Below are 27,083 nucleotides of genomic sequence, written 5' to 3' on the forward strand. Positions count from 1 at the left end.
GGGAAAAGGTACCTAGCACTAAGAGAAAGTAGAAGAGACACGCAGGACCTAGTATAAGAGGACAAGGAATGTTCCCATTAGGAAACAATCAACATAAAATTCTTTTCTCCTCAATATTCACTTCCAAGTAAGATGCATGGTTTCTATTCATTAGTGTTCTTGAAATGCTCTTATCTTCCATCTTCCAATCCTAATTTGATGCTATTGAAATAGTTTTTATTTTTTTTAAATCTTCAATTCATGTTTTCCTTTCTCTCCAGATCTATTTTACCTATTTGGATAATATCCATTACCCTGGAGAACAGTGTCTTGAAATGTACACTCTTTCCCCAAGAAAAATCAGTAAAGCATACAGCTTTTCAGAGAATCTAAGTTAATAGAGTATGATCCCAAAGCCACAAAAGAACAACAGCAATTTCAGCTACTTCTAGGAAACAGAGGAGCTATATCAATAGCAAAAATATTTTAAGGTAAACTTAAATGATATACAATTTTACAGTAAAAAATACCCATTTTAAAAATATGAATGTATTTTAAAAATATGAATGTATAGTATCAGTTGTAAAGCAATGAATCCATCTCTAAAGCAAGATAGTAAAGATAATTTATTTTATGAGTTAAAAAGCAGAACTAAATCACATTAATTGGGACATTTGGTCACTACTGGGGAATGACCATATGTGAATTCAACTAATAACATATTAATATTCCTGCCAGGGTAACTTGGTCAGAAGATATCCTTATACATCTACAGACAGAATCAAAGACAATAATATGGAGAGTTTCACATATCTAAATATCTAAACAGTATAAAGCCTGTACTTAAAGGTCTTTAAAGGTACCTGAATAGGAAATCTATTTTAAATATAGACCCTGATCCTCAAAAGAAAGCACATTTTATCTGACCTCCAAGCATATGCAAAGTATGTCTTAGGCAGTCCAAAGCTCCAAGTTACCTATTTCTTCCCATACACTCTTACTACAGGCAGCATGAAGAAAACAAAAAAAGCAGCACAGTTACTTTTTCTCCTAAGAATGCCACTCCTTTGTACCAAAAGCATATTGTCATTTTTGTATTGCAAAAGCTCAGAACAGTATTTAAATGTCCCATACCACACAGACAAAGCAAAGGGAGAGTGTATGTAGATAAATTGAAGGGTATTTTGGTACCCAAAACAAATCACTCCGTAAATAACTTCAAGAAGAAACAATTTAGGGGTGCCTGGGCAGCTGAGATGGTTAAGCATCAGACTCTTGATTTTGGCTCAGTTCATGAGCTGGAGCTCCATGTCAGGTTCTGCACTCAGCTCAGAGTCTGCTTGTCCCCCACCCTCTTACCCCTTCTTTCCCCCCATCCCCAGCTTGTGCTAGCTTGCACCTCTCTCAAATAAACAAACAAATCTTTTCAGAAAAAAAAAAAAAAAAAGCAGCAATTTACCTAAAATCCCAAGACCAAGGCGCCTGAGTGGCTCAGTCAGTCAAATGGCTGCCTTTGGCTCAGGTCATGATCCCAGAGTCCTGAGAGAGAGCCCTATTAGGGCTCCCTGTTCAGTGGGACCCTGCTTCTTCTGCCCCTCCCTACACCCACCCACTGATGGTCTCATGCATTCTCTCTCTCTCTCTCTCTCAAATAAATAATCTTTAAAATCCCAAGACCCTGGGATTAGGGTAGAAAGGACAGAGAAATAAAGGAACAAGAGGAATATAGTTAACAGCCCATGTGAATACACAGCACAGACTCACTAGATTTATCCCTCTGAATTCTCAGTTTGCTGGAAGATGCTCTTGAATTGTCCCTAGGTCTGATCTTTGTGCCAATGTTCAAATTATCTTATTAGGTTTTTCCTCAAATAGCTGTATCTTAAATGAACTGAGAAATTATAGTAGTCTCTTCAGATCTTCAACTATTTTCTGTATTTTTCTAGAACATAAGTCATGTACAAGCAACATCTAATTATAAAAATATACACAAAACTTGCTACCATACATTTATGATAATATCTATCAGTCTGGGAGTACTAGTGATCATATGAAATTAATATACAAAATACAAGGGGAGTAGGTGCCAAAAAATTGCATGCTCAATTGCATACTGAAGATAATGTAAGCATAATGGGGGTGGATGACTGTTCTTCTCTTATTCTCTTTTTAATTATCTCTACCCTTCAACACAATGAAACAGGCACTAAATAAACATTTGCTGAATGAGTAAGTTTTCAAAAATCCTACAAATGAGGAAATAAATCAAAATGGCCATCAAAATGTTTTAGTTATCTATGTCTTGCCATTTGCCCTCTCTCTATGTTGTTTCTGGTACTGGCAAGAAATCCCAAATTCCACTCACCTGGCTATTCTCCGTATTACCTATTAAAATAAACCCTCTGCTAATCCTGTATTTTAGTAAGCAAAATTATCCAACAACTTCCATACATCTGAGATACAGTAACATTTGGTAACAATTACAACTTATATAAGACCTTAAAAAGTAATTTTTAACCAATGAACATTACCTTGTGCTCAATACTCTTTAAATGTAATTTAATTTTAAAAAAATCTAGAATGTTGTATCATCTAAAAATTAAAGTGGACAAAAATACTATTATTATTCAACCATGTTGAATGATGATGTCCATTATACACTAGTCATTGGGAAGGTTCACATAAAATAAAGTGATAGAAAATAATGCATGGGAATCCAGAAAGTATATTGCCAGTATTTCCAAACCTCCCCAAGAAAGAAAGAAAGAAGAAAGAAAGAAAGAAGGAAAGAAAGAAAGAAAGAAAGAAAGAAAGAAAAAAAGACCTACATTGAAAATGGCAACTATGTCATTTAGAGGTCTAGTCTATTTTTCTCCATCAGTTTCCTATTGAAATAATAGGCAACACGAACATTTTATAAACAAAGTAGCCAAATGGTTAATTTCTTAATTAGCTATGTATTAGCACCATATAACTTTGGCAGCTGCTATACATGAGAATTCTGACTTAATTTTCCATCATCAAATGTCACATGTCTTCTCTAACCTACTGTGTTGGGACATGATATTACAAAGATATATGAGGAACTGGTATATGCTGTAGGGGCTTATGTCTATCTAGGAAAATAAGATCTGTGGTAGGTAAGATAAAACACAAGGGCAGCAGAGACATAGAATGATACAACCAATGATACAACCATGACACATACCAATGGGTCTGGAGGCAATTAGAGAAGAGGTAAGAGCAAAGTACTTCCAAGAGTTAAGGCTTACAGGATGGGCAGGATCTAAACAGGCAAAAAGAAAGGCAAACAATAGACCTAAACAGGATTTAGAGAAAAGAAAGTGGCAGAGATAGGAGGTTAATGAACAAAATCACTGGCAGATGAAGTTAGAAACAATAATAAAAACTCTAGTGTGGGTCTCTTGACCTTTGGATTTTATTTTTGTTTTTTAATTGAGGTATAACTGACATATGACAACATTATATTAGTTTCACGTGTACAACATAATGATTCAATATTTGTATACACGGTAAAATGATCACCACAATAAATCTAACTACTATCCATCACCATAAAAAAGTACAAAAAAATTGTTTTTCTTTGAAAAGAAATTTTAGGACTTACTTTCTTGGCAATTTAAGTATTCACAACAATACTATTGACTATAGTCAACATGCTATACTACCCATGACTTATTTAATTAGGAGTTGCAAACCATTTTTATTCAAGACAGTCTTAGAAGTTGTAGCCACAACAATTAAGCAAGGAAAGAAATAAAGGGCTTCCAAAATGGAAAGGAAGAAGAAAAACTGTCACTATTTACAGATGACATGACATTACATATAGAAAACCCTAAAGACTCCACCAAAAAATTATTAAAATAATTTCAGTAAAGTTACAGGGCACAAGATTAATGTACAAAAATTTGTTTCCATCAGAAAAAGAAACTAATAATCCCATTTATAATTGCATCAAAAGAATAAAATACCTAAGAATATATTAAACCAAGGAAGTGAAAGACTTGTACCCTAAAAACTATAAGACAATGATGCAAGAAGTTGAAAAAGACACAAATGAAAAGATATTCTATACTCATGGATTGGAAGAATAATATTGTTAAAATGTTCACACTACTAAAGACACATACTAAAAGATTCCAAATAGCCAAAGCAATTTTGAGAAAGAAACAAAGCGGAAGGTATCATATGGCCTGATTTTGAACTATATTACAAAGCTATAGTAATCAAAACAGTATGGCATAAAAACAGACACACAAATCAACAGAACAGAACAGAAATCCCAGAAATAGCATGCATATATGGCCAATTAATTTGCAACAAAGGAGGTAAGAATATACAATTTGTATTTTGTTTTGAGGTTTATATGCCCAATGCCCAGTAAATCTGACTTATGGTAGGCACTCAACTCTAAGAACCCTCATTTCATGTGCACTTGACGTTTGCCTCTTACACCCACACCTTCACCCCAAAAGCTGTCCTGCTAATTGACACACATTTAAAATCTTACCAGTCAATCTTCTCATAGTGTTTAATCTTGCTGGCTCTCTCAAAACTTCCCTATTTTACTTTCTCTTCAACCTAATAGAAACTTTACTCTCAAGGTCTATAAACCCCCTCCTGGTAGCATTCTTAAGTGAAGGCAGCAGTAAATAAAGAGAGCAAATAAATATAAACTTAGAACTTTGAAGGTGCTAGAAGATAAACAGAATAAAACAAAAGACAGTTATGGGGAGGCCTATTTACATAGCATGGTCATAGGAAAACTACTCTCTGAGGACTGACATTTAAGGTAAGACATGAAGGAAGAAAAGGAGCCAACTTTGGCAAGAAGGGGATAAGGTGTTCCAGTCAGAGGAAACAGCATGTACAAAGGCTTGTAGGTGAGAAAGATCTTGGCCTCATCTAGGTACAGAGGATAGCCAGTGTGGCCAGTGGTCAGTGGACGGAATAGAAGGAAAGGTCAGACAGGTGGCAGGAGCCATATCACACAAGGCTTTGTGAACTGTGATGAGGAGTTTGAAATTTAGGTCAATTGTAACTGGACTTCACTGAAATGTTTTAAGCAGGAAGGTAATATGGTCAAATCTGTGTTATACTAGATGAATGTGACTGTGGTACACAGAGTGGCACTAGCGGGAAGCTAGGGGCAGAATAGGTGTGGGGCTATATAAAGGAAGTTTCTGACACTCTGTCTAGTACAGCACCTGGCACATGATAAATGCCCCAAAAATAAATGACAGAAGTAGTGAATGAGTGAGCCAATAACCTTTGAAGCTGGAAGTGGCAGTCACAAATCAGTCTCAGAATGATAGTCTGGCAAACATGTTTTAGACTATAGAGAATCTATGTCAGAATCTATGTCAGAAGAACATCAGTCACAGATGCTGAATATCTGGACTACTCAAAAACATTTCTACAGTTGACTATGCCTTCCGAAATTTAGAGGCAAGCTTTATAGACTTTCCATATTCCAAAATAGCATAGCAGAGCAGGAATTTTATTTATATGCAAAAAGGATTAAACCACTCTATGTAAGCTGTTCCTGGAGTTTAATAAGAGTCTTTGTTTGTTTATCTTGTGTCTGGCCAAGTGTGTGCTTGTGGGTGTGTGTGTGTGTGTGTGTGTGTGTAATATATGTGTTTTGAGATGCCGAAGACTGATGGTCAATCAAGAGAAACCCACACTGAAATTGTTAAGAGCTGGGAAGTGAGCCAGTTTGCAATCACTATAGGAACTGCTTGAGCTGAGTTCCTTGTTGCCACTCTGGTAATGAGCATTCCTCAAAGGATGCCACTTTGCATAGTTTAGTCCTCTCTGATGCAAAATATGTCACTTCTGAAATCAGGCTGAATTGTTTTAAAAAGGAGTGTCAATAAAATTAAGCTCAACCCATTCACTGATTACAAGAACAATAAAAATAAATGGTGGCCCTTATGCTGTAAAAAAGTCTACCAGAAATATATGGAAATACACTTTGTGAGATTTAGCTCTGAATCTGATCTTCACTGCATTTTTTTTCATCTGCTTTTCATGGATCATCTAAGAGGGGAAAGAGGGGCAAAAAATTCATCAATTCATAGTAGGAATTTTTTCCACAGAAGTAATGGAGAAAGATGTTTTCATGGAGCAAAGTGGAACTTTTCAAAAATATGTATTATTATAAAAAGCCAAATGGAGGGGATCCCTGGGTGGCTCAGCAGTTTAGTGCCTGCCTTTGGCCCAGGGTGTGATCCTGGAGTCCCGGGATCGAATCCCACGTCGGGCTCCCGGCATGGAGCCTGCTTCTCCCTCTTCCTGCGTCTCTGCCTCTCTCTCTCTCTCTCTCTCTCTCTCTCTGTGTGTCTATCATAAATAAATAAATCTTTAAAAAAAAAAGCCAAATGGGACAGATTATTTAAATAAATTCACATTCTCTTGCTTTGGAAATATCTTCACAGAACAATGGAACTCTAGGCATAGTAATATCAATTTATTACTTTTAGTTCCTATGGAAACATGCATTCAACTTACAGAGGCCAACCAACATGGACACAAGTACAAAGCAAATACACTTAAGGAGAAATCATATAATTTATATCCCTATAAAAATGAGCTCTGTGATATCAGAAATAATTGCCAAGAAGGGCCCACCAGTCACTATGAAATGTTCTTGGAAGCTACTAGTCACTAGTACCATTAGGAAAACAAAAGCAAAAACATAATTCTACAAAAGAGTAGGCCAAACTCAAAGAAAGATAAAAAGAAAGACTGATTTACATATGAATACTGCCTTGTTCAATAAACTCAATATTTAAAAATGAATCTCCTAAATAAGGTCATATAAATGAGAGTGCATACAGCACTTGTTTACAAAGCTGTTAGTCATGCAGAACCTGTGACCTCAAGAGAGATAGATAATTAAGTAAAAATATAAATATGTTTAAATCAATCAGTAAATATTTGTTGGGACTCTATGCTAAGCACTATGCTAAGGTCTGTAAGGGAAAAATGAATCTTACTTCATTTGACAAGAATTTATTGTGCATTTCTGTTGTGCCATGTACTAAGACAATCATTAGGGAATATAAAATAGATAAGACACCACTTTAGTAAAACAGAAACTGTTCGTAATAAAATTTATGGGCAAGGCATGCTACTGGAATGGCATTATAAGATGAAAAAGGGGCCAAATGAGCAGTACAGACATGTGTGCTAATAGTTTTCAGAAAAAAAGAGATCATGTAGGCTTAGTTGATAAGAGAGGTTTTCACAAAGGAGATGAGAATTGACTTGAATTTGAATAATGGATGAAGGGATGTGAAACAGTGAATGTAAGTGACAAAGGTGATAGAACAGGAACTCATAAGCCTGATCTGGGCACTGAAAAAACCTAAGGAGGGGAGAGACAATGGGGAGGTAGGCTGGGGCCAGAAAGAGAAATGCCCCTTACTGGATAAGGCGTTTTACTTTGGAGTGATGCAAACTCTATGGAAGTAGAGACAGGTGGTGGATATACGACACTGTGACTGTTACAAGAATCTCACCTCAATAAATTATTTTAATGTCCATGATGATGACAATGATTATTACTATTGTTAATTGCAAAATATTGGAAATATCTAAACATCTAACCATGTATAGACTGGATGTTGGAAATCCATATGATAACACTGGAAAGCCCACTGGACTAAAAAAATACTCTCCTATAATATTATAGGAGAGTATTTAACAACATAGAAATAGGTTCATAGTGTATTGTGTAACAAGGCAAGTCCCAAAACAGTTTACCATATCATATCTATAATTAAGAGTGGAATGATACAGTCTGGGTGTTAGAATCATGAATGATTTAAGTTTTCCTTTTCCCTATTTTTCATTGCAAATATCTAAAAAAATATTTCTAAGATAATTTTTATTAGAAACGTGTTTTCATGTAAAGTACAGAATTTTATCAGCATAGACTCATTGAAGATACAGCATTTAACAAGATGATCCATAATCTTTTTCTAGATAGAGCCAGGCATAAAGCAGAAGAATTGCATACATCATGGGACTTTTAAGCAGCAACTTATAACATTTGCTGGAATTAAAGTGAGCTTCAGGTGACTAGCTTATTTTTCCATAGCACATGTAAATTTTTAATGATTTTCTTTCTTTTTTTTTAATCTTATGATTAAAATTTATTCTCTACTCTGCCTGAGAGTGACAACAAAAGACTAGCCTGTTTCTACAAAACGCCTGTCTAGTAACACTGACTTCCACGTAGTCCATGGTCTTTCTCCTTTTCTTTTAGCTTCCAATACTTGTTTTTCTTTGAAGATACTGCCACAGAGAGAGCTCTTCCTCTCAAAATATGAAATTCACCATCGTTGCTCACTCCCTCCTTTCCTCATTCTCAATGAGTCCCCTGAATATGGTTAACTTACGTCACTACAGTCATCAACTTCAGGTTATTTTCATTTCTTCTCCTTAGTATTACCAAGGTGGGGTAAAAATAAAGGCAATCAGGTGAAACTCTTACCCTTAGTTCAGATTTCCTCCATATTTCATGAAATCCATCAAACAAATGCCCAGATTATATTTCACAGTAAGATGAGCAAAAGCACACCTCTTCAAGCTGTTTCCCCTTTCCTTGTGCATTCATGGATGCCAAAATCAGAACCTACAGTTCGGGAGCTGCACACAGTTGCATCTTGTTTTGAGTTTTTGTTTGCAAACTGTCAGTAAGATCAGAATAAATTGCATGATATGCAGTCCAATATGTATATTCTTGAGCACATCTCAATGTATCCACCAAAAAATATTCATAGCTGCAGGTGTACAAAAAAAAAGGCAGAATTATGGCTTGATTTGCCTTGATAAGCATGGCAATTTTCTGTACACTTTTCATAAAGTGCTAATCAATTTCAGCTCAAAATAGATTGAAACACCCAACAGATTGCTGCCATAGTCCACAAATGTTTGTCATTCGTAGGCTGTGGCAATAATGTGAATTCTGAGGAACAAAACCGCAACTGAACTATACCTTGTAAAAATCCCTTCCATTTGCCTTAATAACCCCTGGAGTAATGCTAAGAATTATTTTGAAATCACATTAAGTCTGAGTTTTCCATTTCTTTCTTGTTACATCTAAGTATTGCTTGTCACATAGTAATATCTGTTGTAAGTATGGTTATAGATATATTATATTTAGAACTCAGTGTAATGATGATATTTAAGAATCAGATATCACTTCCATATTGTTTAATATTCTTCTAAAATATAATTACAGACATCACATTCAATTTGGAACTGAATCATCACAGACTTCTGCAATAAATTACTCTTTCTCTGTATCTTTATCTGTTAAATATAGAATAATTTTTTGAAAATGTTTTGTCAATATTCTAGTCCTTCCATTGAGGTTATTTCACAAACACTTAGAGGTGTTAATATTCATATTAATGCACCTTTCTGAGAAGCAGTGCTCCTGCCATATGAATCATTCATCTGCCTGGGATGTTTTGCCAAACACAAGTGCCAAAACTTTGCTGAGCACTATTATACTCCTACAAGGGAGCCTCTGCTCAAAACTGAGCATATACTTTCCCTTTCGTTAAGTGTGAGAAGCAAATGGTAATGACATTTAGATCTGGGTATGATATGCTCTCCATGTAAAGTAGGAAATTAAATGAGAATAGATAACATTTCAAATTTTCACACCTTCCTCTTTAAAACTACAAAAGCGATAGTTAAATTTGGGGAGTGGTGATAAAAGCTACATAGTTTGGCCTTAGAAAAATGAGTACTTGAAAGTTGTGACTTAAAGCAACTTCTGTGATCACAATCTGCCAAAAAATTTATCACCAAAATTAGTGGCAATAGTGTCACAGACCCATTCTCTGTGGTCAGAAAGCCTGAGTTCTTGGGTTGACTTGACCATTACACATGTGACCTTGAACAACTCACTATGTCTGTTTCCCCACCTATAAAAAGGGGATTATGAGTAACTCATGATAAGTGAAATAATGCATGCAAAATTCTGAAGATTAAATGAGGTAATACATACCAGGTTCTTAGCAAAGTAGGTTCCAGTCAATTCTTAATACACATTAGCTGTTCTTATCAGCAACAGCATCACCATCATCATCATCTGAAAGACCTGTTCTAGATGCATAGTTTGAGCATGATGATAAGTGCTCTTATCTGCTGTACATCAACTGTCTGCCAAAGTGCTTGTTTCTAAGTCTGGGTCCTCATGAGTCACACATATTAACCTACTTTCTAAAAGAGATGATAACATGTTTGGAAATCCGGTCAGTTCCACATGAAATGGTAAACCTCTTGGCCCAAATTACCATCTACTAATCTTGTTAAAATAAGGGTGAAAAGGGTACATAAAAAATGTGAAACACACTTAGAAAGTGTTCCTGACTCTCCTATACAAATGGAAAGCTATCATCTTTTCCTTATTCCTTCTAGGATAGATCTAGTATAACAGTCGCTGTAATTATTGATAAGCCATTCCCATAATGTCACTCTTTTCACTCATTAGTGTCGTCTCTGGAATTTAGCTAGACAGTCACCTGCATGGAGTCCTGAGATTTTTGAGAGCCACTGAGCCAAGTTTATGCATTCTGGCCTTGAAAAATTGAATTTGATGATGTTTCCCAAGAGGAAACTCATTTATTTACCCAATGAAAAAAACAAAACACACCATTCAAGAAAAACTTGCTAATGTACTTAAAATGTAACCACAAAAATACATTTCAAATCTTCTTAAATAATTACTAGAGTCAAAAGGAAAACAGCTAACTGCTCTGACTCAAAAGCCATTTAAAATCTCCACACCGGGATCCCTGGGTGGCACAGCAGTTTAGCGCCTGCCTTTGGCCCAGGGCGCGATCCTGGAGACCCAGGATCGAATCCCACGTCGGGCTCCCTGCATGGAGCCTGCTTCTCCCTCTGCCTATGTCTCTGCCTCTCTCTCTCTCTCTGTGTGACTATCATAAATAAATAAAATTAAAAAAAAAATCTCCACACCAAATATCTTTTTCTTTCTTCCCCTTTAAAATAGTTCTGTTTGGTTGTTGCTATGGAGCAAATCCATGCACTAAAACAGTCAAAACAGAAACATATTCAAGTGAATTCAGGTTATTAAAAAATATATATGTATTTTAGAAGTTGTTTTTCTGAGATCACACAGAGTGCTTTGCCAATTTCCCCTTGACACTCTATTAGATTTTATGTATTTGTGGTTTTCTACAAAATGCCAAAACATCAGCACAACTTCATGTGATAAATTATCACCTCGTTCACTTTTCCAAAGACAATTTAAATACAAGTTAGAGATGAAGGTTGCAAACATTGCTATACAACTAAACTTGATGTTGTTTTTACTCCTTTTCTCCTACAATTAGAGGCACTTCCTCAAGGGCAAGCTTTTGGAACTTTAGCTAGATATACTTAATAATTAAACCTTATTGTATATTTTACAGAGAGCAAGACATGATCAGTTATGTATAAAAATGCTTTGTATGTAATAAACATTCAACATGAGGTTGTGAATTCATTTGAGTAAATACTCTTCACATACAAAGGATGTTTTAAATTTTTGTTTTAAAAAGTGCCTGACCATATCATACAAGATGGCTGTTAGCCATTTTTTTATCAGCAATTTATACAAGAAGGGGGGCACCCATCCCAGAAATGGGCAAGAAAAACCACTGGATAGAGAAAGAAAATGGAGATTATGTTCATATTCAATAATTTCATATTTCTTATCTTTATAAAATATGTTTTTATTTTATAATGTATAAGTTGTATTACTATAGCAATAATAAATGCAAATAATACATTTATTAATACAGATCACATATATAGGAATATGTGATCTAATTTATTTTCACCAGTGGTATGGATGTTCAAAAGAGTTTGAAGACTACACAAAATGGAAAACTCTTCATTCACAGGTCAAATTCATGCAGTAACTTTATGTGATTAAGAGCTACTCTCTAACAATTTTATCAAATGTATCTGCCATAGTATGTTTTCATTGCTTGGTAGTCTATATAGTAAAAGCTGCATGTATCTTGAATAAACAGGTTGTTTTATAATCTGAAATATTTCAGCTTCCAGTTTTAGCTCATATTTTAGTTCTAGTTTCAGTTTTAGTTTAGTTTCATTTTGGTTTTAGTTCAATAAGAGGAAAACTAAAGACCAATGATGAAGATGTGTACATTGTCTTTATAGCTGTACAGATTTACCCTCAGAGATACAATGCACCTATCTTAGGCAAACTTCTGAACTTGCTTAAGCCTCAGTTTTACACCACATATGGTGAAAATAATACCTCATGGACAGATAAAACTGGCAGCTGGAGTAGGGGGCGGGGGAGTCCAGAAAAGCCTAGATAGGAGGAAATATTATCATTATTAAAGTCCAAGAATTGTACAGAAAACAGAAACCAAGTGTTTGCAATAATGTGGAGAAAAAACCTTGATACACTGCTGGTGGGAGACATAAAATGTTGCAGCGTCTCTGTGACAAAGTTTGGTGGTTCCTCAAAAGGTCAACCTAGAATCACCACACGACCCAGTAATTCCAGTCCTAGGTATACATCCAAAAGAATGGGAAAGAGGTATTCAAAGAGATACTGGCACACCCATGTTCTCAGCAGTATTATTCACAGGGTCTGCAGATGAATCTGTAAAAAACTTATGGTATATACATATCCTGGTATATTATTCAACCATAAAAAGGAATAAAGCTCAGATACATGCCACAACACAGAGGAGCCTTTAAAACATCGTGTAAAGTGAAACCAATCAGTCACAAAAGGACAAATATTGGATGATTCCACTTATATAAAACATCTAAAATATGCAAGTTCAGGGAGACAGAAAGATTAGAAGTTATCAAGGGTTAGAGGGAAGAGGGAATGGAGAGTTATTGTCTAATGGGTAGAGAGTTGCTGTTTGAGGTGGTGAAAAAGGGGACTAGACAGTGGTATTGACTGCACAACACCATGAATATACTTGATGCCACCAAATTGTATACTTAAAATGAATAAAGTGGTAAATTTATATTCTATATCACAATTTTTAATAAAAATTAAAAATTTTATTTAAACTTTTAATGAATAGAAATTTTTAATAAATAAAAATAAAATTATATTCTTTCATCCTCTCTAGTATAATTCTTTATACTCTACTCTCCTCCTCTTTACAGTAAAAATTCTTGAAACAGTTGTCTTGACTCCTAGCCTCTACTTCCTAGTAACTCAGTAACCACACTTCAACCTGCCCTGGGCTCCACAGCACTCCTGAAATGCCCTCCACCAACCACACCACACAGCACCTTGCTGCCAAATCCTTCCCTCATAGCCAAATGACTACCACCTGATTCCAAAAACAGCCTGATCCCTTGGTTTCTTGGAAGGACACTCTAGGTTTTCCTCTTCATTTCTGACCCACCCCTGCTCAGTTTTGCTGTTTGTTGTTTTGGGTTTTTTTGTTTGTTTGGGGTTTTTTGTTGTTGTTGGTTTGCCTAGGTTTGGTTGTGAGTTGTTTACCCTCCGTTAATGCTTCCATTCTTCTTATTTTGGACCTCTTTGGTCTCATTCCATGTACCCTCACTAGGCTTCTCCATCCCTTCCCAAGGTTTTAGTGAAGAGGGTTGTGTTTTCCCGAACACTCTCCTTCCTCTTCTGTCTTACCTTGGTGAACTCATCCACCTTTCGCCAATAGTCCAAGCAATAATGCCATCCTATTCCCTACCCACAAACACACATACACGCACAATATTCTTAAGTCTTCAGTCTAGCTTTAAAAAAAAAAGTTCCAAATCAATACACCTTTAATTGCATCTCTAAAATATCACAAATAAGTCTAAAAAATCATCCGACATCTTGCTGTTTCTATAGCTGGGCAACTTAGATCTTATTCATCAGCCTGCTTAACCATTCCTTTTTCAGAAACATAGATACCATCCAAAAATTTTCTGATATCCTTGTTTTTGCTGTGGCTTGCTGAATCAAAACAGCTGAGTTGATATAAGGTCAATGTCATTTCCTTCAAGAATTAACTTTCTGGGCTTGAGATACTGAACAAGCAACACCTGGCCTCATCTGAGCCCTGCAGATGTATTTTTCATCCAAGAAATTTCTGATTTCAACAAGAGAATCATTATCCTGAATAACAACGTTGATGGGGAAGTGAGCATACATGTCCTCATCTTGTAAGGGAAGCCCAGTGTAATGCCCCTGATCATGTTCTGTACATCACTACAGAAAGTGAAAACTGTAGCCAGTTCTCTCCTAGTTCCCCAGCATTTTTCAACTCAGAGCCTCTTCTTTTTTCCTTCCAAGGAGACTGAGCTCTACACTGTTGTGATTGAAGTCCCCTTGCAGGGTTCCTATGGAGTTCTTAACAGTAATGGTGCATTCCTTCAGAGTGATGCCAACATTTTCTGGAATGTCAACAGTCTGATTCCTGAGAATGGTTTTCATTCTCACAGTAAATGTGGCACAGAGCAAGTCTATCCATTTTTTTAATCGCTCTGGAACTCACTCACTCCTTTCTATACCCACAACCAATGTCAGTTATTGTATCCCGAAAAGACTGCTACCTTATTAAGTGATGGTCCTGCTTCTCATTCCATTTCATTCTCTTCTCTCAGTGAATCCAGAATCAAATTTCTGAAGCACACATCTCTCTGTACTATTCTCCTCTATAAAAATCTTGCACGGTTCTTCACTGCCAGAATCATGCTACAAGGTGGCATATATCTTCATAATGTAGCTTCACCTTATCTATGACATGTCTTCTCTGCCCCTACCCCAAACTCAATGTTCCAAGCACAGTAAACTACTCTCAGTTACTAAGCCATGTTTTCTGAGCCATACAGGCACACCACCAAACCCGGACTTAGGACAGTGAAAGAGAAACCATACACTCCAGGACAACAGACATAAAAGACTATCCCAACAAAACTGGAGAAGAAGCTCTCTCCACCTATAGGCCTCTGCATTTATTGTTCTCTCCTCCAACTGTTCCGCCTAATTAACTTATATCTTCTGTGAAACAAAGCTACTGGTTCTTCCACAAACTGTTCCTTCAAGTCCCTTAAACAGAAACCCCAAACTCCTAAAACCCCACATTTTTCCATCATACTCTTAATTTATCCCTTTCATAATCTTGATAGTACTTTACTGCAATTTTCTGTTTGTTACTCTTCTCCCACTCCACTCCAATTGACTTTAGATTCTTTGAGGACAAGGCTTAATTTATTCATCATTATGTATTTGAACCCAGCTCAGGCTCTAAGACAATAGTATGCCATCAATAAATATCCAGAATAAATCAATGTTTCTGGATTATGAATTAATAATCACTAAAAAGCAAAGGAGCTGTTAAATACATATTTGAACATGGTGGTTTCAACACTTTAGTTTTTAGTCTACAAATAATAATTTATAATGCCCAATGTTTTCCACCAATAATAAATAAAATGGGCAATTTGTGGACAAGTGACTTGCCTTTGAGCCTTAACTAGATTTCTTTATACATCTGTATTTGATCAGTCATCATGTTAAAGGTCCAAGACCAATTCTAGGTATCTGTTCTGAAGAAATAATTATGGCTAAAAATAAATAAGCTCCAGTTTAGAAATTATACTTTCTCTCCAGTTTCTCTCTTTTTATGGTGGTAAATAACACATAATATAAAATTTACTATCTTAACCATTTTTAGCTGTATAGTTTAGAAAGGATAAGTATATTCATTATTATGCAACCAACCTCCAGAACTTTTTTATCTCGTAAAACTGACACTCTCTACCCATTAAACAACTCCTCATTTCTCCTTCTCCTTAGTTCCTGGCACCCACCATTCTGTTTCAATGAATTTGACAACTCTAGATACCTCATGTTAGTATACATTTGTCATTTTGTGACTGGTTTATTTAAACTTATCAGTCCTCATGGTTCATCCACATTGTAGCATGTGTCAGAATTTCCTTCCTTTTCAAGGCTGAATAATATTTCATTTTATGTAAATACCATGTCTTAGTTATCCATCTATCCACAGATAGGACACTTGCATTGCCCACATCCCTTAGCCACTGTGAATAATAATATTCTGAACACAGTCACCCATTTCTTTTCGTAACAGAAAATAAATAAATGAGATTATAAGCAGTAAAAATAAAGAAGTAAAAGTTTACAAAAAAAGTATTTTTTCCATGTGTATATTTACTGCTTTTTTCTATAGATATTATTTTTAGATGAAATTTTCTTTGTGACTCACACTTTCACTAACAGACATATGTTTAACACAATCCAAACATCATGTCTGTTCTAAAAATGAATATTCATTCACTTTAATGACAAAGTAGCTCTTTTTAGCTACATTTAGAAGGAACTTACTTTGGGAAAAAAACTTGTCTTCTGATTTCTGGGTATATTTGATTGACATATCATAAAATACTTTATTTCATGCATGAATATGTAAATGACTTACCAGCCCTTTGGGGCTACATCTGAGATTTGCCACCTAAATTTGCACAGTCCAGAGACCCCAAGACTGGGAACAAACATAAGCAAAAATGAATAAATTGAGAGCACAATTCACAATTAAGAAACTTCTGCAATCTGTCTTTACTCACTGCTCTCAGATGCATCATTGTCAGTATCTGACCCCGTTAGGTGGCTGATAAGAGGACTGTGAAGGCCAGCAGATTTTATTTTTAACCTCTCCATATGGCTGACCTTCTAGTTTCAATGTGAGCATCATCTGCAGAGATGATCATCAAATGGCAACTCCTACCCTAAAATGTTTTGGGTAATTTTGTCAACTCAAAAATGATGCTCAGTTAAAGAACAATATGTACAGTATGATCTTCTTTTTACTTGAAAGTTTGTACATAAATACATTTTAAAAGATCTTGCAGGGGTACAGACAAAAATGTCACATGTAATTGACTGATATTAGGACTAAAAGAATTTTTTTCAAAATGTACACAATGTTCTGCTTGTACAATGAATAAAAGTTCAAAAGTAACTTTTGCTACTATAACTTTCAGTAAGCTAACTTCTTTTTTAATGTGAAACATGTATGACAAATAATATTTCAAATGTGTAAAACATGAAACATGGAAAGGAAGTAGACTTTCTAAAAACATATACATCAATGTATTAATAGCTCAAGTCTAATGTTAGCAAGATGAGTGATAACACGTTATTACATATTTCAAAATTAAAAGAGGCACAAATTATTTTACCTGCCATTTTATAGTCCAAAATGTTATATTCTCATGAATCTTAAAGATAAAGACACCGAAGGTGATTCTCCATAAATGACCATCCTGCATATAAGAATAACATAGTATTATTTATCCATCTATTTTCTCGACAATATTCAATAGGTGCTATAATGTTCCAGAGACAGATTCAAAGATATATCTAACACAAAAAAGAAAGCAGTCTTAGCACCTCGAGGACTTCAGTCAGGTGATAAGGATAGATGCTAGCTTATCACCAGATCATGTGAGAGGTTCGCTCAGAGTAGAAGAGAAAGAGAGTGGAGGTGCAGAAGGAATCAAGCACAGAATTCTTCCCTGAAACATCAAAAAGAGGCACTCCACAAAGAAGATGGGTACGTTAAGCCTTGAGGAGTAAAACTTGACCTGAGGTAGAGTCCAGGTTTGCACAGGTGAAGTGACAAGTCTCTACGCAGTGGGAACAGGCAGGGCAAAAGCAGAGAGATCAGTGAAAACTGCATAAAATATGTTTCTTTGTCGGCTCTAGTCCTCAGTCTCGAGAAAACAAAATGTACAGTTGTATTTATCCCTGAGATGAACTTTCAGTGGACACTATTATTCAACAAGGCATGATAGTGTAATTCTTTTAACATTTACTATTTCCTGCTCCTCCAGAGGACTCCTTATATTTGGGACTAAGCTGACGCTTCATGTTCCTTTATAAATTCCCATGCACTCAGAATTTAAGAACACCATATACCAATATGGCACAAAAGGGTGCCTTTTGGTATTTATCAAAGGCAGCCTGGAGAAATGATTATGACTAAAAAAATGCCCCATTTCCTGACAAAACCTGAATAAGAACAGCATTCACAGCAGGGTTAAGGGGGAATGCCCCCTTCCTAAGGACTTTAATTTAAATCAAAATATACTTTTTTTCTGATACAATGATTGGAACAAGTTTATAGAATACCTAAGCTATGAGAAAATACTCTGCTGTCCATACAAAACCTCTTGAGGCAATAGCACGGTGCAGCTGGCAGGAACTTGAGGGAGGAATGAGGGCAAGGAGAGGAAGGCACTTGCTCCCCACTCTGACACATTCTTGAACAAGGAAGGCTCATAGTAAGGTCCAGCCGCTGCATACACTGTTATTCATTAATATTCGAGAAATCAATGGAATTTTAGGGTGTACCTGGTATGTTCAACAGTTCAACGTGCATTCTGTGCCCTGGCATTCTTGTAATGTTTAGCGGTAGCTGCCAAAATTAAAGAGGTATGAAACCAGAACATAAAGGATTCTTGTTATGTCTAAATGTAGATATATCCAGATCCAGGTAAAACAGGAAAGGCTTTTAGATAAAAGTTGACAATCACCACTTCTTACTCTCTCTTATTCCCTCTCTCCCAACCAAAAGAAACAAAATCATAGTTCCGGTAAATTGATGGCAATGTGTTTTATGATATAAGAATCTCAGGGAAGAACCTGTCAATGTGTTTAAATGAACAAGTTTATTTTCAAAAATCGTATTTGGGAGAGAGTTCCTGGAAGCATACTAAACCATACAATGATAAAACTTACTCTGTGCCTAGCACCATCTGCTGACGCCCTTCCAGCCAATTCTCTTAATATAATAAACCATACAAGCCAAGAAATGTAATGCAGTCAGCAGAATGTAACCACACCCACTGTACATGTATATTCAATGAGATAGTCTTTAACAGATTCCATAGCTATTTTGCAACAGAACAAAAGATGGACTGAGCAGCTACATTTGTTAGTTTTCCTCTGTCAGCTACATTTATCACAGTATTAATCATCCAGATTTGTATGTGATGGTAAAGAAAAAACATGAATTGTAGTTGTTCTCCCTTCCCTGATGGTAGGTGCTGTCATTTTAACCGGAATGATTGACATTCGACATCGAGCAGTTTTCTGGAAAGGAACTTGTGCACCTCTCAATGGCACATCTGGTAGCTGCAGATGGTGAGGATTAGCATAATTTTCCCAGCAATGATGTGCCAAAAGCATAACACAAATTAAGACTTATGCCTGATGTCAATTGTTTGTTTCTTGCCAATGTTAATATAAAATCTTTTAGGGATGGTTTTAATGCTTACTCTGAGCTCAAACTCCAGGAAAAACCCCAGAAAGCAATCACTACTGTCCCAGGGGTGGACATGAATACTTTTAACACAGCCTAATGCCACTATTGCTTTTCCTTTCTCTTGCACAAAGATGGTCAGGTCTCCTGCTAGGGGTGCAACCAGCACATGATGTGGAGTCAACAAAATGCATGCCCTCTATAACACATGAAGATTTGATCTGTGTTGTATCTGTACATGTGGTATATTTAATATGTCCATATCACTGATGCAGTAGGAGCAATATTTCAAATAAGCATTAAATAAACTATCTGTTCTGTGAAGACAAGAATAAATGAGAAAACTAGCACCTAATTTATACAAGGAATGGCACTAGGCTCCTTGAAGGATATGAAAGAGCTTTTTCTCAAAGACTGCAAAATGAAGAAGATAAGCTTAAGTTACAAATATAATGTAATATGTCATAAGTGACATGAACCCCAGTGAATAAGACCTGAGGCAATGTATGAATAAATGCCCATATGAGTGGACCAACATAATCATGCAAGAAGACCTGCAGAAAGATAGATCAATTTTTACATAAAATAGACTAGAAAGATATCCCATAAAGGAACACTTGAGACCAGGAACATAGGGTATATTTTAATAACCTATTAGTAAGTGTATACATTCATGAGAAGAAAAACAAATCAGACCTAAATGGTATGATTCAAGGTTAACAGGACAATAAATCACAGTGGTATTTGAAGGAATCTGTAACATCCATATTGACCAACAGGGTTAACATAAGTGAGTAACGGGAATAAAACTCCATATAACAATGAAATAGAAAAAAAGTGGAGGAGTGATAGAACAAAATTCAGTTCCTAGGTAAGGCATAACTTACTACTATTACAACTCTAACTTTCTTATGGCATTTATTGATACATACTCAATCTTGTTTCTAAAATGGTTAAAAAAGAGTTCACACAGAAAAGGCATACAATGCACAAGATGAAATAAGGTAAAAAAAAAAAATGTGGTAAGTAAAGCTGAGCAGAACTAGCCCTTTATTACTCAAGTAGTGATAGTGACCAAAAGCTCTGAAATATATCTTCTATCCCCTGAATTGTTATGTTCCTAATGTGTGCAAACACCCCACAACCTTTACACGTTTGGGTGCTCCTCAGATTAACATTGCTAAAGTTATAGGCATTAGACCTCCAGTCCTTGATACTATTTTCTTAAACTCGTTTTAATTTTAATGCAATCTAAAAGTATAAATACTGCTAGCCTACTATGATTGAAATTATTATTTTAAAGGCAATTATGTTTTGGATATAAATTAGAAAGACTATATTCCTGAATCCAAATTTAGATTAAGATTTGTAGTTACAATAATCTCTACCAGTACTTTAATACTAACAGATGTTTATACTAATATCTATTAGTAGTAGGGATAAAAAAAATTTCCATTTACATGGGAAAAATCTATATGAAACAAGGAATAAATATCATTACCTAATAGTGAGGCACTAAGAGTATTCTTCTAGAAATACTGTTGTTCACATAGTAAGCTTTTTTTCTGAAGTGCTGACCAATGCCATGGACATTTGAAAAAGGAATAAAAGAGTTATGTATTGAAAATGAAGTAACAATATCATTTGCAGTATAACTGCACACCTGAGAAAGAAGCACCTGAATCACCACTTAAGTAAGTGGTTATTTTCCTCTTTGCAAGAGAGAGAGACACACACAGAGAGAGAGAGAGAGAGAGAGATAAAAGAATACAATTTCTACCCTCCTTTTAATTATTAACTAAGTGATCATAAGAAAATGACTTCACTCCAATTTTCTCATCGGCAAACACAGGCAAGTGTCTGATATATGTTGTTATTTTCTTCAAGGAAAAAAAAAAACATTTTGGAGAAAATCAGACAAGAAGTCATTATGTCCAAGTGCTTTTAGTCATGAATATGTTCAAGTAAATCAAAGAAGGATTTCCAAATGGGAAAAGGTATCATTTAAAAGCTAGAGGCTAAAAAAAAATAAAATAAAATAAAATAAATAAATAAATAAATAAAAGCTAGAGGCTGCTCGGATGCCTGGGTGGCTCAGTGGCTGAGTGTCTGCCGTTGGCCCGGGGCATGATCCCAGAGACCCAGGATTGAGTCCCACATTGGGCTCCCTGCCCGCTTCTCCCTCTGCCTGTGTCTCTACTTCTCTCCTTCTCTCTCTGTGTCTCCCATGAATAAATAAAATATTTTAAATAAATACACTAATTAATTAATTAAAAGCTATAGGCTGCTAAAGAAAACTCCATCCTTTAATAGGCTTCTTGAGCATGTAGAAAATAATGCAGTCAGGGATGCTGTAAAATGGGTTCTTATCTAGCCTTCTCTAAAAGTCTCTCAGAGGTCCTATTCTTCATCCAACAAGAATTTACAAAGAGAGAGAGAATGCGTGTGTGTGTGTGTGTGTGTGTGTGTGCACGCGCACACACATACATCCTAGGCTTTAAGGCTATAAAAGGAAGCAAAAAGGCGTCCTTGTGGAACACAGAGTCCAACAGAGGAGACAGCAATTCAAGAATCACACAAATAAATGTAAAATTACATTGTGGTAAGACAATAATATGATAAGTGCTACTAAAGGAAAAAAAGTATGGTGACAAAGTCAAAGGTCTATGCTATTCTACCCTAGCATAAAATAATTTAAGATCATTTCACTATAAAAAACTGTTCACTTTGGAGGTGAAATAATATAACATTGTCACACCTCCCAAATTATGAGAAGCACAAAAATAGGCTCCAGGCTGCACACTGAGAATGGCGATAATAGCTGGCAATACTCTAGGCATTTAGGGAATTCTAATGTGAAGAAGCTCATAGATAAACTCCAGTCCTGTGCGTTCTCTTTGACTCCAAAAGAGAAACTTTTGGACAAATGTTAACCCTGAAGAACACAGGAAATCACATAAGTGAAAAATCTTTCCTTGGTAATTCTCTAATAAGGTTCTCAAGTGATTTGTGCCATTTTCTGTATGCATATGAACGTCTTAAATGTCTAGATGATTGTATTGACACTACCACAGTAGTCTTTTAATACTTTTGTCAATATTTTATCAAATGCAGTTTTCACCAGACACCATTCTGTTCTCCTAAGATAAAGCAAAGAACTGCTAGTTTCTCACTAGCTCAGATATTTCAAATATTTTATTTTTTCCTCACTGTAGAGAATTTTTATTAGTTCTCCCAATCTGTTATAAGTAAAAGAATAAATCTCTCGATGGCATCTTTTGAAAGTGAAAATCCCATCAAATAAAGAATCTCTTTAAACTCAATTCTTAGGGCACCTGGGTGGCCCAGTGATTGAGCATCTGCCTTCCACTCAGGTAGTGATCCCTGGATCCTGTGATTGAGTCCCACATCAGGCTCCCCACAGGGAGCCTGCTTCTCCCTCTGCCTATATCTCTGCTTCTCTCTGTGTGTCTCTCAAGAATAAGTAAAATATTTTTTAAAAAATAAAATAAAATTGGGCAGCCTGGGTGGCTCAGCAGTTTAGCGTCGCCTTCAGCCTAAGGTGTGATCCTGGAGACCCGTGATGGAGTCCCACATCGGGCTCCTCGCATGGAGCCTGCTTCTCCTTCTACCTGTGTCTCTGCCTCTCTCCCTCTCTGTGTCTCTCATGAATAAATAAATAAAATCTTAAAAAAAATAAAAATCAAAAAATAAAAAATAAAAAAATAAAATTGAGCAAGAGAGCTGGCCACCTGACTCTTAATTCTTCATCTATAAGATATGCTGGAAAGAATAATAAAAGTGACCCAGTACCTGACTTAATAAGTGGTACCCTAAAATAAATATGTGTGCATGTGTGTGTGTTGTATGTGTTGGGATAGATGAATGATAGATGAACAGATTCAGAGAAGAGCAGATAGCTAATAGAAATAGAGAAACAGATGATAGATCTGAAAGATATGACAGATGATATAGATGAAAAATATAGATGATACACAGATGGTAGATACACGGATAGATAGATGATAGAGACAGAAAGATAATAAATCAATAGATGGAGAGATAGATGGATGCATGGATGGACAGGTGAGAAAACTGACAATGTAACAAATGAAGGGAAGTCCCACAATAACCTTAGAAAATTCAGATGATTTCAAAGGACTATCACTGGGCTGAAAGCAGCCCCTTGACCTGCCCCCCATCTTTTTCAACATAATGGCTAAAGATAAAAATATTCCAAGTAACTTCCAAGGGAATGAAATCTCCTAATGCAATAACTCTTCCAAGAGAAGACATTGCCTAACTAGTCTACAGATAGATGAGAATGCAAACATTGAAACCTATAATTATACAAAAGAAGCCTAAATGCTGTACGACACTGCATACTCTGATAAAGATATGTACTCTTATGAAACTGATGTGCTGTTCTAAAATCAGATGGTTCATATGGCTGAAAACTTTAGCAACCACCACAGTCACAGTTAACCTGTGATAATAAGTTTTAACTTATATCCAGGCACTGTTCTAGACACTCAGAACTTATTAAGGAAGAAATGCACCAACATACAATATCTCTTATCACAGGGCAAAAAAAATGGTGAATGGATACTAGCAGAGTGCCCAAAAGACAGCTATGTAATAAGATACAAAGATAAGATGAATGAGTAGAAAAAATCCTTTAAAGGAGCATAAATATCATTGGTGTGGCCAAGATACAGGCTGCTCAGAGACTCAAGCAAAAATCAGAAATAGAGTAGAATTTTATCAGATAAAGCAGAGCCACTATGGATGGCAAAATCCTCTGTCCAATTGAGTCATGTAACCAAAAACCACAAGTGAAATAGATACCACTTTTCCTTTTTCTCTCTCTCATGCACACACACGTAGGCTATCATACTATTACAGTCCATCACTGGAAGTCATAGCGCCTCTCCCTTCTCCATCTTCATTTACACAAATTAGCTGCTCCTCTTCACAGTCTATTCCAGGGGACACCTCTTCTGCAAGGATCCCTCTAACTGAACAGGATCTTACCGTTTTTTTGTTTCTCTAAGGCACGGTCTCCCACAGTCTGCTTTTACTACTGAATGGTAAATTTTTAGTAATTTTATATCCCCTTTTCAGATTAAAAAAAAAAAAACAAACCTTTATTTTAGCCCTTACAGAAAATATAGTTTCTAAAAAATATCTAGAAAGATATTCATGGCATTAAATTCAGAAAGAAAGTTTACATAGCTAGGTATTTATAATTACAAACCTATATAAGTATATCAAAATAATCTTCATTTATTTTTTATAAAAACTTTTTAGATTTATTTGAGAGAGAGAGCATGGGAGCAGGGGGAGGGACTGAGGGGGAAAGAGGAGAAAGAGAATCCTCAAGCAGACTCCCCACTAAGTGCGGAGCCAGCAGCAGGGCTGGAACCCAGGACCCGGAGATCATGACCTGAGCTGAAATCAAGGGTCAGCCACCCAACGGAATGAGCCACCCACTATTTTCCATAAAAACTTCTAAAGGACTTTCTATTCATCTCTTAAAATCTTTTGTCAAAATTTGTCAACACTGATACTGACAAATAGATCACTTAATTCACTGCCTTGAATATTAATAGCTACGACTTCATTTTGGCATGAATTAAGAATTATTTAGTTTCACCAAACTTCATGTCCTCTTCATATGTGGGGGATATTATATCACACACTTCTTAAAGGTCACATATTCCCTAGGTATTTTTTCCGCACACAGCTCTTTTGCACATTACGTTCTTTCATTTCACACACAACCATTCTTTCCTTCATTTAAAAACACACCAGCATATTAAGAGTAATACCTTGATAAGTACACAGTAAATACTAGATAAATAATTACTGAATTTTCTCTTTTCATTTAAGGATTCAAGTTTTCCAAACACCTTAGCCAAACTGTTGAGGAAGTTTCTCTTCGTATCAAGAAAAATCCTCTGTGCCTTGTTCTGCTAAATGTGGAATCATTTCTGGCCATCCATACCAACAAAAAAGAAAAAGAAAGAAAAAGAAAAAAGGAATATAAAAAGAAAAGTATTAGACATTTTCTCTTTCAGGAGTTTGTTCTGCAATTTGCATGCTGACACACTTCAAAATAAAAGTCTTACACAAATCATCCTCCTTTGCAGTGCCAAGAATGACTTAATGCATATATGCCCTGACCTCCTATCATATTATTAATTTCTGGAAAAGGTAGAGGCTCAAGGCTGAATCATCTTCTCAGGTGTACACTTGCTTTTGTGTACCAAACAATGGTACTTTATAAGTGGGTTCATTAGATTGAGATGACAACAAATGTTCTACAGTGCCCAGCTGGCATTCTAAAACTGATTATTATTAGAATTGATAATAATAAATATGAATGGCCATTCATTGGAAGGGAAGTCACTAAAATTCTAGGTGGCTTCATTCATTGCTCACAAATAAGAATCTGTCAACATTTCCATCAAACATATCTATTTCTAGAATGTCACAGCCACAAAAGTTATTTTGGAATAGAAGCATCATTAAATATGTCCATGAAAGACTTGAAAGACTATTTCTTCATAAAGTTAAAAATAAACTCCATTCAGCTTTACAAATCTGAAATATTTAGAATACCATATGTATTTAAATAACATATCTATCTGCTTCTGAAATGGCTATTGATAAACCTTCTCAGCGTACAATTTGAACTTTTTAAAATGAAAAAAAAAAAAGACAATTGATGAAATAAAACTAAGCTATACCACTCTGAGAGTTTAGGACATTTCCATTTTCCAGTAGAAAATAAGTAAAGTTTCATAACAGCAAAAATGTAAAAGATCAGACTTCAATACATTCAACACATATAACAGAGCAGTTTATTAATGGCAAAACCAAATGCTCTTGTTTCAAGTTATACTTTATTGAGGATGTTAATGACCAAAGTTAACTGGAATTTTTAATTTTTCAAATAACTATAGCTTTAGTTTTGTTTTTCAAGTCTTTTTAATATCATTCTTTTATCTTCACCCAGGTATTTGGTGCCAAAGCTTTCCCCCTCTCTCTCACTTCTATTTGTTAAATGTAACTTTGTTCTTAAAGTTACCAAAAAGAGTCAATAATTCCAGTTACAAAAGTTACAATAAACATGAGATGAAAAAAATGATATACTCTTTCCACTTCAAAACTGAAAGATGAGAAATGTCTTGCTGATATTTTCTTTAGCATGTGGTTCTTAGGCTCCTACATAGTCCTGCTGGGTTCATCAGGTTCAGTTCCAGCATACAAAAGAATGCAGACACCTGGGTTCTAATTCTAGTTCTTGCTGTAATTTGAAACTCTAGTTCTGCTCCTAGGTCTGACTATACACTAACACATTAAAATTTCCTTGATAGTTACTGAAAACAATGCACGAAGCTACTTTCACTTTCAGAATGCATTTTCTGGGCAGTAACTGAGTTAGTGAGTACTTTGTATGGATCAAGTATTTCTGAGGCAGAGATTTAAAAGATAAACAAAAACTTGCATATCTTTGACCTCACAAAGCCTAGAATCTAGCAGAGAAGAGAAACATTATGCAAATAGATACATGAATATTTATGTAGAGTCATGCCACCTGCTACAAAGGAAACATTTAGTGAGAAATGGAGTACATAACTATGTAAGGTTTCTCTGAGGAAGCAACATTAAAACTGAAGCATTCAGCATGGATGAGATGAGTGAAAAGTGGAGAGTGTCCAGGGAGAAGGAATTAGAAGAACTCGAGGTAGG

The 27,083-nt window shown here is 35.6% G+C and overlaps 1 protein-coding gene and 1 long non-coding RNA gene across 4 annotated transcripts in view; both read right to left on the reverse strand.

The window, feature by feature from the left end:
• The window catches only part of PRKD1 (protein kinase D1), a 329,820-nt gene that overhangs the window by 267,140 nt on the left and 35,597 nt on the right, over positions 1-27,083 (reverse strand). The gene's annotated exons all lie outside the window — the stretch shown is intronic.
• Positions 4,083-16,547, reverse strand: LOC140639764 (uncharacterized). The gene is made up of 4 exons (XR_012036393.1): positions 16,482-16,547; positions 12,314-12,369; positions 10,031-10,245; positions 4,083-8,792 (listed from the first exon to the last, which is right to left on the reverse strand). It is a non-coding gene; the product is annotated as an uncharacterized lncRNA (long non-coding RNA).

The sequence above is a fragment of the Canis lupus genome, chromosome 9 (assembly GCF_048164855.1).
Source record: "Canis lupus baileyi chromosome 9, mCanLup2.hap1, whole genome shotgun sequence".
Classification (NCBI taxonomy): Eukaryota; Metazoa; Chordata; class Mammalia; order Carnivora; family Canidae; genus Canis; species Canis lupus.